We start from the raw sequence: 13856 nt of genomic DNA, 5'->3' as shown, positions 1-13856 counted from the left end.
GTCAATCAAAACATGGCAATATTGATCAATTAGTTTGAAGCAAATGGCCCAATGAACTGGAGTGTAATTTGTCATTAGCCCATGATACACAGACATGTAACAAATGAAAATAAAATATTCTTATACCATTCTCAATTAAATATCAGAAAATGGACACTATTTGACCGACTTTCATATTTAAGAAAAATAAAGAACACAAGAGCTGAAGGAGGGCAAATTTTCAGAACAGCTGCATAAAAAAAACGATGTGCCAAAGGGTTCAATTCTGAGCAACGTTCACTATATTATGATTTGAATCTCACCATAGAGACAGTAGTGCCAAACTTTTCAGAAAACAGTAAAATAGGAATAATTAAGGCCAAAAGGAAACTGCAGAGGCATATTGATAAGATTGGAAATTGGTTTAGAAAGTAAAAGACCAAAACTCAACTTAGTAGATCTAAACAGTGATCAAAAAGGTAGTTATCCTTAAAACAGAAACAGGTTCGGTGCTATGGAGAAGCAGAGAAATTTGGGAGATAGGCTCATAAGCTGATGGGGCTGCAAGACAAAGACAAAATGAAATTCCAGGTTTTATAACAAGAGGCATGGAATATGTAAGTCAGGAGATAATATATAAAGGTTCAGTAATGCAATTGTCATTACTGGACCAGCAATCCAGTTTTTCTTAAAACTTATTCATTAGTGTCATAAATAGGTTTGGCTTAACAGGACATTGGAGTTACTGTGAAAAGCTCCTAGTCGCCACACACCAGCACCTGTTCAGGTACACCAAGGGGGGATTTAGCACGGCCAATGCGTTCAACCAACACGTCTTTCAGGCTGAGAGAGAAAACTGGAGCACCCGGAGGAAATCCGCGCAGACACGAGGAGAATGTGTAGACTCTGCATAGACAATGACCTGAGCCGGGAATCGAACCCAGGTCCCTGGCAGTGCGAGGCAGCAGTGCTAACCACTGGGCCTCCAGGACGCCTGAGGGGCTTGGATGAATGGTTCTGGGAAGTTGGTACAAATCCCACCGCAGCGGTTGGGGAATTTACATTCAGCTAATTAAATAAAGGCTGGAATAAAAAAACCTAGCACAAATAAAAACCCATCTAATTCACTAATTTCCTTTAGGGAAGGAAATCTTCCATCCTTACCAAGTCAGGCCTGTATGTGAATCCAGACCCACAACTACGTGGTTGTTTCTTTACTACTCTGAAATGGCCTAGCAAGTCACTCAGTTGTACTGAAGGTGGTTCACCGCCAGCTTCTCAAGAACAATTAAATACGGGCAAGAAATGCTGGCCATGCTAGTGACATCAACGTCCTGCAAATGAAGTTTTAAAAACTTCTCATTTAGAGGAAAGCCCAGTTGTTAATACTTGACTGCAATTTACCCAAGTGTCCCATCGTAGCTTGGATTGTGACTGGTCAGCCGTTGTCATCTTCACTTTACGTATCGCACCTTTATTCCTTTAGTTTTTCCAAATACGTATATATAGGCAGCCAACTAAAATGGAGAGCTATTAGAACTGTGCCCCTTGAATAAGGGTGCAGTCATCTGTTCTTGCACCTCTCAGCTCTGACTTCTGAGCACCATACATTTAATTTCTTTGAAAATTAAACTAATTTAATTCAGAACACACTGCAGTCTACTCATCTTCAGTTTGAATCAATAACAAGAGTTGCTGTTAGCTGTTTACATCTCCCCAACATTCACTACAGCTGTTATCCAACAACTTTCCAGAACTACATGGTGTGAAACTTAAGTTTTTGAACTGTTGATAAAATAAAATTCCATGGCTTTTCGGCAACTTTATATTAAAGACAACATTTATGGGTCACATGAAAAATATCAGACTAAGTGGATCTGGACATTTGACAAAGATAGAGCAAGAGAGTACAGATGGTACTCTATTGTACAGAAACAGGCCCTTCGGCCTGACATACAGCATTTTAGAATCATTTTCTTCACCAGGTGCTTGTTCCTGCTCTGAAGAAACAACCAGAAATCCTCTATCTCAACAAAAATCTGCAACTGATACCAACAAATATATCTCTCTCCACTTGAGGCAAAAAAGAAAGGATGGATGAGGGAATAGAACAAAGAACAACACAGCACGGGAAACAGGCCCTTCGGCCCAACGAGCCCGCGCCGCCGTCCCATTGTCTCAGTGACCTATTCATGATTTTAGTCTACGCCTAATGTGCGAGGATCAGGGAGGTCCAATATAGGGACAATTTGTTACCCAATCAATCAGCCTAAATGTGACACGTATGACTCAGCCAACTGCTGCATTATTCTGACAGTGTCCAAAAACGGTCAAGCTGGTATGTAGACCAATTGGCAGGCTCCTCCTCCAATGGCTGCCATCAGTAGTGGTAATGGGCAGGATCAGATTAGGGAGAAAAAAGCTGTATTGGATTCTAGTTATGCAAAGCAAAGAGTATGGAGAGTTGGGTGACAGAAAAACGTTCGAAAAGATTGGAATTCCACAGAAAGAGTCTCATCCCCGTCTTTATAAAATGTCTATTATTTTCCATGACATTTTTTGACATTCCCATGACTTTTCCAGATTTCTATGACCTGCAAGAACCTTGACACACATCAGTTTGCCAAATGATCAGTTAATCTTGGACGCAATGGTTTGAATCATGTTTTGATGGCTGGGTCACATTTGGTATCAACTCAGGTGGCCAGTGAGGAAGTAGCTGTTCAAATGCATTTAACCTCCTGGTTAACTTTCCAATACAATGATATTAAAACAAAAACCATTACAATGTGGTTGCTTCTCATGGATGCCACCCAGCTCCAAAACCAGCACTGAGCATTTTCAATACCAATGATTAGCAGCTCAATTTCAACACCTGGTTAGGTCCAGCTGGGCAGATTATGGCATCAGATACCTGAATTCACCATGCCTAATTTCTGTTAATTTCATCAATATGTTGGAAACAATTTCATCAATATGAGGGAAAGTTTGAACTCGTGGCTGAGGGGATGGTGCAGGAGGGAGGGGTTCAGGTACTTGAGCAATTGGGGCTCATTCTGGGGAAGGTGGGACCTCTATAAGAGGGATGGTCTACACCTGAACCAGAGGGGAATCAATATCCTGGGGGGTAAATTTGCAAAAGCGATGCAGGAAGGTTTAAACTGATTCGGAGGGGGGGAGGGATAGTGAGGAAAGGGGGTGAAAGTGAGGGGGGCATAGTTGGGGAATGCAAGGCACGGCATAGTGGGGGTGGGGCGGAGCAGGGTTTGAAATGCGTGTACTTTAATGCGAGGAGTATTTGCAATAAAGTGGATGAACTTGCAGCGTGGATCAGTACCTGGGACTTTGATGTTGTGGCCATTTCTGAGACATGGATAGAGCAGGGTCAGGAATGGATGTTGCAGGTTCCGGGGTACAAATGCTTTAGTCGGAGTAGAGAAGAAGGTAGAAGGGGGGGTGGGGTAGCATTGCTAGTCAAGGACTGTATCACAGTGTCGGAGAGAAAGTTTGATGAGGACTTGTCAGTTGAGGTAGTATGGGCGGAGATTAGAAATAGGAGAGGAGAGGTCACCCTGTTGGGAGTCTTTTATAGACCTCCTAAAAGTTCTAGAGAGGTTGAGGAAAGGATTGCGGAGACAATCCTGGTTAGGAGTGAAAGTAATAGGGTAATTGTTATGGGGGACTTTAACTTTACGAATATTGATTGGAGTTGCTATAGTTCTAGCTCGCTAGAGGGGTCAGTGTTTGTACAAAGCGTGCAGGAAGGTTTTTTGTCTCAGTATGTAGACAGGCCAACTAGAGGTGAGGCTATATTGGATTTGGTGCTGGGAAATGAGCCAGACCAGGTGCTAGACTTGGAAGTTGGTGTGCATTTTGGTGATAGTGACCACAATTCGGTTACGTTCACCTTAGTGATGGGAAGAGATAGGCATGAACCTCGGGTCAGCAATTTTAGCTGGGGTAAGGGCGATTATGAGGCTATCAGGAGTGAATTAGGAAGCATGGATTGGATTAGGGGATTACAGGGACTGGGAACGTCTGAAATGTGGAGTTTTTTCAAGGAGCAGCTACTGCGAGTCCTTGATAGGTATGTCCCTGTCAGGCATGGTGGATTTGGTAGATCTAGGGAACCGTGGTGCACTAAAAGAGTTGAGTCGATGGTTAAAAAGAAAAAGGAGGCTTATGTTCGGATGAGATTGGAGGGCTCAGATAGTGCACTAGAAAGCTTTAGATTGGCTAGGAGGGAGTTGAAGAGTGAGTTGAGAAGGGCTAAAAGAGGACATGAGAAGACTTTGGCTGATAGGATTAAGGAGAATCCTAAGGCGTTCTATAGGTATGTCAAGAACAGAAGATTGGTCAGGGCAAGATTAGGGCCAGTTACAGACAGCAGGGGGAAGTTGTGTGTGGAACCGGAGGAGATTGGAGAAGTATTGAACCAATATTTCTCTTCGGTGTTCACGCAGGGGGACATGAATATAGCTGAGGAGGACATTGGGTTGCAGGGGTGTAAAATAGACAGTATTACGGTTGATAAAGGGGATGTGCTGGAAATTCTTGAGGGGCTGAAAATAGATAAGTCCCCTGGTCCGGATGGGATCTACCCTAGGATTCTCTGGGAGGCTAGAGAGGTGATTGCAGAGCCTCTGGCTCAGATCTTCAGGTCGTCATTGGTCTCTGGTGTAGTCCCGGAGGATTGGAGGATAGCGAATGTTGTCCCATTGTTTAAGAAGGGGAACAGAGACTTTGCTGGGAATTATAGACCGGTGAGTCTTACTTCTGTTGTGGGCAAGGTTTTAGAAAAAATTATTAGGGATAGGATTTATAGTTATTTGGAGTGTAATAAATTGATTAGAAATAGTCAGCATGGTTTTGTAGCGGGTAGGTCGTGCCTTACTAACCTTATTGAGTTTTTTGAGAAGGTGACCAAAGAGGTGGATGGGGGCAAGGCAGTTGACGTGGTATACATGGATTTTAGTAAGGCATTCGATAAGGTTCACCATGGTAGGCTTCTGCAGAAAATGCAGATGTATGGGATTGTGGGTAATCTAGGAAGTTGGATCAGGAATTGGCTATCAGAGAGGAGACAGAGGGTGGTGGTGGATGGTAAATATTCATCATGGAGTACAGTTACGAGTGGTGTGCCTCAGGGATCTGTTTTGGGGCCACTGTTGTTTGTAATTTTTATTAATGATCTGGATGAGGGTATAGTTGGGTGGATTAGTAAATTTGCTGATGACACCAAAATTGGAGGTGTGGTAGATTGTGAGGAAGGGTGTCATAGTCTGCAGGGAGACTTAGATAGGTTGCAGAGCTGGGCCGAGAGGTGGCGGATGGAATTTAATGCGGAGAAGTGTGAGGTAATTCACTTTGGTAGGAGCAACAGATGTGTCGAGTATAGGGCTAACGGGAGGACTTTGAATAGTGTGGATGAACAGAGGGATCTAGGTGTGTGTGTACATAGATCCCTGAAAGTTGGGAATCAAGTAGATAAGGTTGTTAAGAAGGCGTACGGTGTCTTGGCGTTTATTGGTAGGGGGATTGAATTTAGGAGTCGCAGTGTAATGTTGCAACTGTACACTACTCTAGTGCGGCCGCACTTGGAGTACTGTGTGCAGTTCTGGTCCCCGCATTACAAGAAAGATGTGGAGGCGTTGGAGAGGGTGCAGAGGAGGTTTACTAGGATGTTGCCTGGTATGGTGGGGAGGTCCTATGAGGAGAGACTGAGGGATTTAGGGTTGTTTTCGTTGGAAAGAAGGCGGCTAAGAGGGGATCTTATTGAAACATATAAGATGATTAGAGGTTTAGATAGGGTGGATAGTGATAGCCTTTTTCCTCGGATGGAGAAGGCTAGCACGAGGGGGCATGGCTTTAAATTAAGGGGGGGTAGCTACAGGACGGATGTCAGGGGTAGGTTCTTTACCCAGCGGGTGGTGAGGGATTGGAATGCCCTGCCTGCTGCGGTTGTAAATGCGTCTAGTTTGGGGGCGTTTAAGAGATCTCTGGATAGGTTTATGGACGAAAAGGGATTGGTATAGGCTAGTGGGTCATTGTTTTTGTAACTGGTCGGCGCAACATCGTGGGCCGAAGGGCCTGTTCTGCGCTGTAATGTTCTATGTTCTATGTGCAATAATTCTTTTAAAAATTGCAGAATGAACTTTTTAAAAAAATCTAAGTCTAGCAAATTAAAGTGCAAGCAAAGATGGCACGTGGATCCACACTTGAGTTTTCACAAAGAACAAAGTGTCTGAACACCATAATGGGATGGAAAATAAATACTAGAGCAACCTCGGGGCAGAAGTAGTCTTAAAGTAGTAACATTTGTTGGGTCAGCTTTGCAACGTTCAAAATTAGTGCACACAAATCATACTGCATGATGACAAGAGTAATCCTCCATTACCAATGTAAATAATTTACAGCTACAAAAGTGAAATTGTCAGCGTACTAAAATACAGACTCCAAGGATCTCATTTCCACAGATACATGAAGTCAGAGATATACATCACAGAAACAGGCCCTAACTTGTCCATGCTGAACAGGTTTCCTACACTGAACTAGTCTCATTTGCCTGCATTTGGCTCATATCCCTCAACCCTTCTTAGCCATGTACCTGTCTAATTGTACCAGCCTCTACCATCTCATTCCATATACACTGAAAAAATTGCCTTCAGGGTCCTTTTAAATCCTGCCCCTCTCACCTTAAACCTATGCCCTCTAGTCTTGGGTTCCACTGCCCTAGGGAAAAGACCTTGGCTATTCACCATATCTTGTAGGGCTTTCAGGTTGATGCTGATCTTTCAAAAATTCCACTTTCAGGAAAGGAACAGGTGCAGGCCATTTTGAAAGCTACATGAAGCCATGCTGAAAAATAGCTTTGGTTTAATCAAGTACTCTCGCTGACAATTCCAAAGCTCCTGGTTTCAAACTCCGTTACACAGAACATCCTTTATGCAACAAGTAGCAACGAACATATTTTTAACAAATTTTTTTTATAAATATATAAAAAGAGGCTGGCTAGGGTGAATGTTGGTCCCTTAGAGGATGAGAAGGGGGACTTAGTGGTAGGGGATGGGGATATGGCTAAGGTCTTGAATAACTTTTTTGTTTCTGTCTTCACGGAGGAGGACGTGAATAATTTGCCGGATGTTAGAGATGGAAAAGTGGAAGGACTGGAGGGTCTTAATGACATTACTGTTACTAGAGAGGCAGTGCTCAACAGACTGGAGGGGCTGATTGTGGACAAGTCGCCAGGACCGGATGGAATGCATCCGAGGGTTCTGAAAGAAATGGCGGAGGTGATAGTGGATACCTTGGTGGTTATTTTCCAGACGTCACTGGATTCCGGGGAAGTGCCGGAAGATTGGAAAACGGCTAATGTTACGCCGTTGTTTAAGAAGGGTGCCAGGCAAAAGGCAGGGAGTTCTAGTCCGGTTAGTTTAACGTCTGTTGTAGGTAAAATGTTAGAATCCGTCATCAAGGAGGAAATAGCGAGGCATCTTGAGAGGGATTGCTTGATAGAGCAGACGCAGCACGGTTTCGTTAAAGGGAAGTCGTGTCTGACAAATTTACTGGAGTTCTATGAGGATGGGGGTTTTTTGAGAAAGTGACTAAAGAGGTGGATGGGGGTAAGGCAGTTGACGTGGTATATATGGACTTCAGTAAGGCGTTTGATAAGGTTAACCATGGAAGGCTTCTGCAGAAATTGCAGATGTATGGGATTGAGGGTGATCTAGGAAATTGGATTAGGAATTGGCTGGCGGATAGGAGACAGAGGGTGGTGGTTGATGGTAAGTATTCGACATGGAGTTCAGTTACAAGTGGTGTGCCTCAGGGATCTGTTTTGGGGCCACTGCTGTTTGTAATTTTTATAAATGATCTGGATGAGGGTATAGTTGGGTGGATTAGTAAATTTGCTGATGACACCAAAGTCGGAGGTGTGGTAGATAGTGAGGAAGGGTGTCTTAGTCTACAGGGAGACTTGGACAAGTTGCAGAGCTGGGCCGAGAGGTGGAGGATGGAGTTTAATGCGGAAAAGTGTGAGGTAATTCACTTTGGTAGGAATAACGGATGTGTAGAGTATAGGGCTAACGGTAGGACTCTGAATAGTGTGGATGAACAGAGGGATCTAGGTGTATGTGTACATTGATCCCTGAAAGTTGGGAATCAAGTAGATAGGGTTGTTAGGAAGGCATACAGTGTCTTGGCATTTATTGGTAGGGGGATTGAATTTAGGAGCCGCAGCGTCATGTTGCAATTGTACAAAACTCTGGTGCGGCCGCACTTGGAGTATTGTGTGCAGTTCTGGCCCCCACATTATAGGAAGGATGTGGAGGCTTTGGAGAGGGTGCAGAGGAGGTTTACCAGGATGTTGCCTGGTATGGAGGGGAGGTCCTATGAGGAGAGACTGAGGGATTTGAGGTTGTTTTCGTTAGAAAGGCGGCGGCTACGAGGGGACCTTATTGAAACATATAAGATGATTAGAGGTTTAGATAGGGTGGACAGTGATAGCCTTTTTCCTCGGATGGAGAAAGCTAGCACGAGGGGGCATAGCTTTAAATTAAGGGGTGGTAGTTATAGGGCGGATGTCAGGGGTAGGTTCTTTACCCAGAGGGTGATGAGGGATTGGAATGCCCTGCCTGCTGCAGTTGTAAATGCGCCTAGTTTGGGGGCGTTTAAGAGATCCGTGGATAGGTTTATGGATGGTAAGGGTTTGGTTTAGGTTAGAGGGTCATTGTTTTTTAACTGGTCGACGCAACATCGTGGGCCGAAGGGCCTGTTCTGCGCTGTTATGTTCTGTGTGTCTAGGGCGGTGGATAGAGGAGAGCCGGTGGATGTAGTCTGTCTTGATTTTCAGAAGGCGTTTGACAAGGTACCTCACAAGAGGTTATTGCAGAAGGTCAGGGGACATGGAGTTGGGGGTAGGGTGTTAGCGTGGATAGAGGATTGGTTGTCAAATAGGAGGCAGAGAGTGGGGGTCAATGGGTGCTATTCGGATTGGCGGATGGTGACTAGTGGAGTGCCCCAGGGGTCGGTGCTGGGGCCTCAGCTTTTTACCATTTATACAGATGATCTGGAGGAGGGAACCGAGTGTAGGGTGTCAAAATTTGCTGATGACACCAAGATTGGTGGAACAGCAAATTGTGCAGAGGGTGTAGAGAGTCTACAGAAGGATCTAGATAGACTGGGCGTATGGGCCAGGAACTGGCAAATGGAATTTAATGTTGGCAAGTGTGAGGTGGTCCACTTTAGTAGGAATAATGGTAGGAAGGATTATTACTTACGTGGCGAAAAACTGCAGCAGGCGACGGTGCAGAGGGACCTCGGGGTTCTTGTGCATGAGTCGCAAAAACCCAGCTTGCAGGTGCAGCAGGTGGTCAGGAAGGCGAATGGGATGCTGGCCTTCATCGCGAGGGGGATTGAATATAAAAGTAGGGAGGTCTTGCTGCGGCTGTATAGGGCATTGGTGAGGCCGCAGCTGGGGTACTGTGTGCAGTTTTGGGCGCCGTACTTATGCAAGGATATTTTGGCCTTGGAGGGAGTGCAGAGGAGGTTTACTAGGCAGATGCCGGAGTTGAGGGGGTTGAGCTATGAGGAGAGGCTGAATAAATTAGGCTTGTACTCGTTAGAGTTTAGAAGAATGAGGGGAGATCTCATTGAGACATTTAAGATAATGAATGGGATGGATAGGATAGAGGTGGAGAGACTCTTCCCGCTCAGAAAGGATAGTAGGACTAGGGGGCACAGCCTCAAGATAAAGGGGGGGCAGTTTAGAACAGAGTTGAGGAGGAACTTCTTCACTCAAAGGGTGGTGAATCTCTGGAATTCTCTGCCCGTTGAAGTGGTGAAGACTACCTCGCTAAATATTTTTAAGACGCGGGTTGATGGGTTTTTGGTAACAGAGGGGATTAAGGGTTATGGGGAGAGGGCAGGAATGTGGAACTGAGCCACGACAGATCAGCCATGATCTTATTGAATGGCGGGGCAGGCTCGAAGGGCTAGATGGCCTACTCCTGCTCCTGTTTCTTATGTTCTTATATTCTAACAGTCTTGAGTGTGGTAGAACTGGAGACCACCAATGATTTTGCAAGAAAATGGGATGGGCACTGACTGTAGAGATAGAGTGAGAAACAGAAATGACTGGATTGCTCAATGGGCTAAATAGTTTTTGCTGCAGAGGAGGCTATGCCCCTTTTAAATCAGAGGGAAATATATAGGAAAAAACAAAAAAATTGCACTAATATAGTCTTTCAGAAAGATGCACAAGCATTTTCAGTCATATTGTCAAGTTTAACAGCTCCTGAATCTCAAATGCACACTCACTCTAATCTTTATTTCTCTAAGTTTATAAAAAAAACTGAAGCCAACATTCACGAATAAAATTATCCTCTAACATAACAATTAAATGTGCACAACAGTGCAGCTTATTTAATTAGTTAATTTTTTTTTGTCCAGTTTGCTACTATGGTTTGGCCACAAAATTCAATGTCAATTAGTTTGCTGCATTTTTCAAATATGGTTAGCAGCTAAAGACTTAAAGCTCATCAACACATCCAGCTGGCATGCATGACATGGTCTAACCAGAAAAGGCAGTACTCCACACGTACTGCAGCAAAAACACACATGAAATCTATTGATAGAAATAAGGCAAGCAAAAAAAGCCCATCAAAATCTCCAATGGGAACTAAAAATACAAAACTCAAAAGTATCTGAGAATGTACAAAACATCCAAAAAGAGAACCTCACACCAGAAAAGAACCTCGCACTAAATAAATTCTTTGGCTGAATTTACAATTGCAACAGCAACTTATATTTTACAGTTCATTTAACCTGGTGAAACATCCCAAAGCAGTTCACTGGAGCATTATAAAACAAAATGACACAACCACATAGGGAGATAATAGGTCACATGACCAAAGCCTAGCTAAAGGGGTAGGTTTTAAGAAATTCCTTACAAGATGAAAGTGATGTAGAAAGGGAGAGAATCAAAAGGAGGCAATTCCTGAGGTTAGGGCCCTGGTGATATATAAGGCAAAGCTAGCAATTGTCATTGGCAATGCACAAGAGGCCAGAATTAGCAGAAAGTAGAAATCCTGGAGGGTGTTGGGGCTGAAGATTATAGCATTTCTAAAACATTACTTCTTGTGATGTAGGTGTCACTGGCAAGGCCAGCATCTGTTGCCCATCCTTAACTGTTCCTGAAAGAAATGGCTGGCTTGGTCACTTCAGAGGGCAGTCAAAAGCCAAGCACCTTGCTGTCGGTCTGAAGACACAAGACCAGACCAGGTAAGAATAGTAGATATCCTTCCACAAAGTGGAGATGCCCTTCCCTCAAGGACATTAATGAGCCAGATGAGTTCTTTAATGACAACTGATGCTGACAGTAAAACTAGTTTTCAATTCCAGATTTTTATTTTCTAACTTTAAATTCCACTAGCTGCCGTGGTGGGATTTGAACCCTTGTCCTCAGGCCATTTGCCTGGGCAAACAGGACAAGGTAAGGAGGGATTGACAAAAATGATAACTTTAAAATTAAGATACTGTTCGGCTCTTGAGACAACGAAGGTCTGAGAGCATGGAGGTGATAGATGAATGTGCTGGGAGTTAAAACAGGGGCTGCAGTTTTGGATGACCTCAAGGTTATGGAGGGTAGGATACAGAAGACTAACATTATAATAATAATAATAATAATAATAACAACCAGATTACATGGAAAAATTGGATCTAGAGGTAATGAAGCCACGAATAGAGGGTACCACAGCAGATAAAGTGAAATGGGGCAAAGTTGGGCGATGTTACGAGGTAAAAAGTGGCGGTTTCAGTGAATGCAGAACGAGATCCGAAGTTCACCCTCGGGTCAAATGTGACACCAACGTTGTAAACAGACTATCAGGCCGTTGCCAGGATTAACAACAGGCACAGTAGCTAGGAAACTGAATCTGGAATACGGACTGAAAACTACAGCTTCAGCCTTCTTATCATTTGATGAAATCTCTGTTCATCCAATACTGAAGGTTGGAGAAGCAGCCTGATAATTCCACAATAGTGGAAGAGTTAAAAGATACGGTAATGTGGTAATGGTGAGATAGAGATGGGCGTCAACAGCATGTGAAAATTAATGGTGCCTTTGGATGCTGTTCCCAAGGAACAACATGTTGATGAGAAAAAAATAGGGGGCAAGAATGGATCCTTTGGGGACACCAGAGGTAACAGTGAGGGAGCAGGAAACAAAGCCACTGGAACTAATTCTCTGGCTTCAATTGGATAGATAATAATGGTGCCACAAGAGAACAATGGAATGATGGAGGAGGATGATGGATGTGATCAACCATGTTAAAGATTCCAGACAGGTCAAGAAGGATGATGCGTAGAGTTACTTCGACACTGTGGCAGGGCAGAAACGTGTTTGAAGTTCTGGGAAATATAGGAATGGAATTGAGCAGCAGCATCATGTTCAGGGGCATTGGAGAGGAAATGGTATTTGCCAATGGTACTACAGTTTGCAACGATAGTAGGGCCAAGGATTGTTTCTTTTGAGGGGAGGGTTTAGGGACAAGAACATAAGAAATAGGAGCAGGAGTAGGTCATCTAGCCCTTCGAGCCTGCCCCACCATTCAATAAGATCATGGCTGATCTGAAGCGGATCAGTTCCACTTTCCCGCTTTCTCCCTATAACCCTTAATTCCCTTGTCTGTCAAAAACTTATCTACCCGTGACTTAAATATATTTAGCGAGGTAGCCTCCACCACTTCAACAGGCAGAGAATTCCAGAGATTCACCACCCTTTGAGTGAAGAAGTTCCTCCTCAACTCCAATCTAAACTGCCCCCCCCCCCCCCCTTTATCTTGAGGCTGTGTCCTCTAGTCCTGCTATCCTTTCTAAGTGGGAAGAATCTCTCTACCTCTACCCTATCCATCCCTTTCATTATCTTATACATCTCTATAAGATCCCCCCTCATCCTTCTAAACTCCAGCGAGTACAGACCCAGTCTATTTAGTCTCTCTTCATAGTCCAACCCCCTCATCTCTGGTATCAGCCTAGTGAACCTCCTCTGCACTCCCTCCAAGGCCAAAATATCCCTGCGCAAACTGCACACAGTACTCCAGCTGCAGTCTCACCAGTACCCTGTACAGTTGCAGCAAGACCTCCCTGCTTTTATATTCTATCCCTCTCGCTATAAAGACAACATTGGGAGCAACTGTTCGCAGCTTGGAGGGGGGGGTTTGGGTGATCAGGTTGGTTGGAGTCAGATCAAGGGAACAAAAGATTAGTCACGTGGACCACATGAGTTCAGAGGGCATGAGAAGAGATTGGAGAGAAGGAGAAAGATGTGAGTTGCGGACTAAGGCAGGTTGGAGCATTCGAGGAAGTTTGGCCAGGTAGAATCATGGGAGGAAGGGACGCAACAGAAGCAACTAATAAGACTGTTTCAATTTTAGTGACAAAACCATCCACGAGTTCCTTGCACGCACAATGTGCAATTTTTCCAATTTTTCTCCTTTAAATCTCCCATCAGCAACCCTCTTCCAAAAAAGACCACTTTATCTCCTTGCACATTACAGGTGCAGAGAATAGGGGTAAAGAAAGTTTGCAATTAAGAAAATAAGCCCGATGTTATCTTCATGTTCCTCAATAATCCTGGAATAGTGAGCAACTTTTTTTTAGATGAGAGCACTGTCATCACTCCTCAGCTAAGTTTCCACTAAGGTCATAATACTGAAGCGATAAAGAGCCAGAATATCATTGCAAGCTGGAATTTTGTGATCTATGACAAAGTCTCTTTAGCTATACAGCCAAAATTTTCAAGACATTAGTTTTTCAACTTGTATTAAAATGTAGCACAAGCGATCATTTTTCCCTAATCCTTCAATGTGGGTCATAAC

The 13856-nt window shown here is 44.0% G+C and overlaps 1 protein-coding gene across 8 annotated transcripts in view; it reads right to left on the bottom strand.

Annotated features, from left to right (window-relative positions):
* trip12 (thyroid hormone receptor interactor 12) overlaps nt 1–13856 on the bottom strand; it is a 170946-nt gene that overhangs the window by 71273 nt on the left and 85817 nt on the right. The window lies entirely within an intron of this gene.

The sequence above is a fragment of the Carcharhinus amblyrhynchos genome, chromosome 3, assembly GCF_965287045.1.
Source record: "Carcharhinus amblyrhynchos chromosome 3, sCarAmb.v2.hapA, whole genome shotgun sequence".
Lineage (NCBI taxonomy): Eukaryota > Metazoa > Chordata > Chondrichthyes > Carcharhiniformes > Carcharhinidae > Carcharhinus > Carcharhinus amblyrhynchos.
Note: the sequence above shows the minus strand (reverse complement) of the source record. Positions and strands in the feature narration are given on the sequence as shown.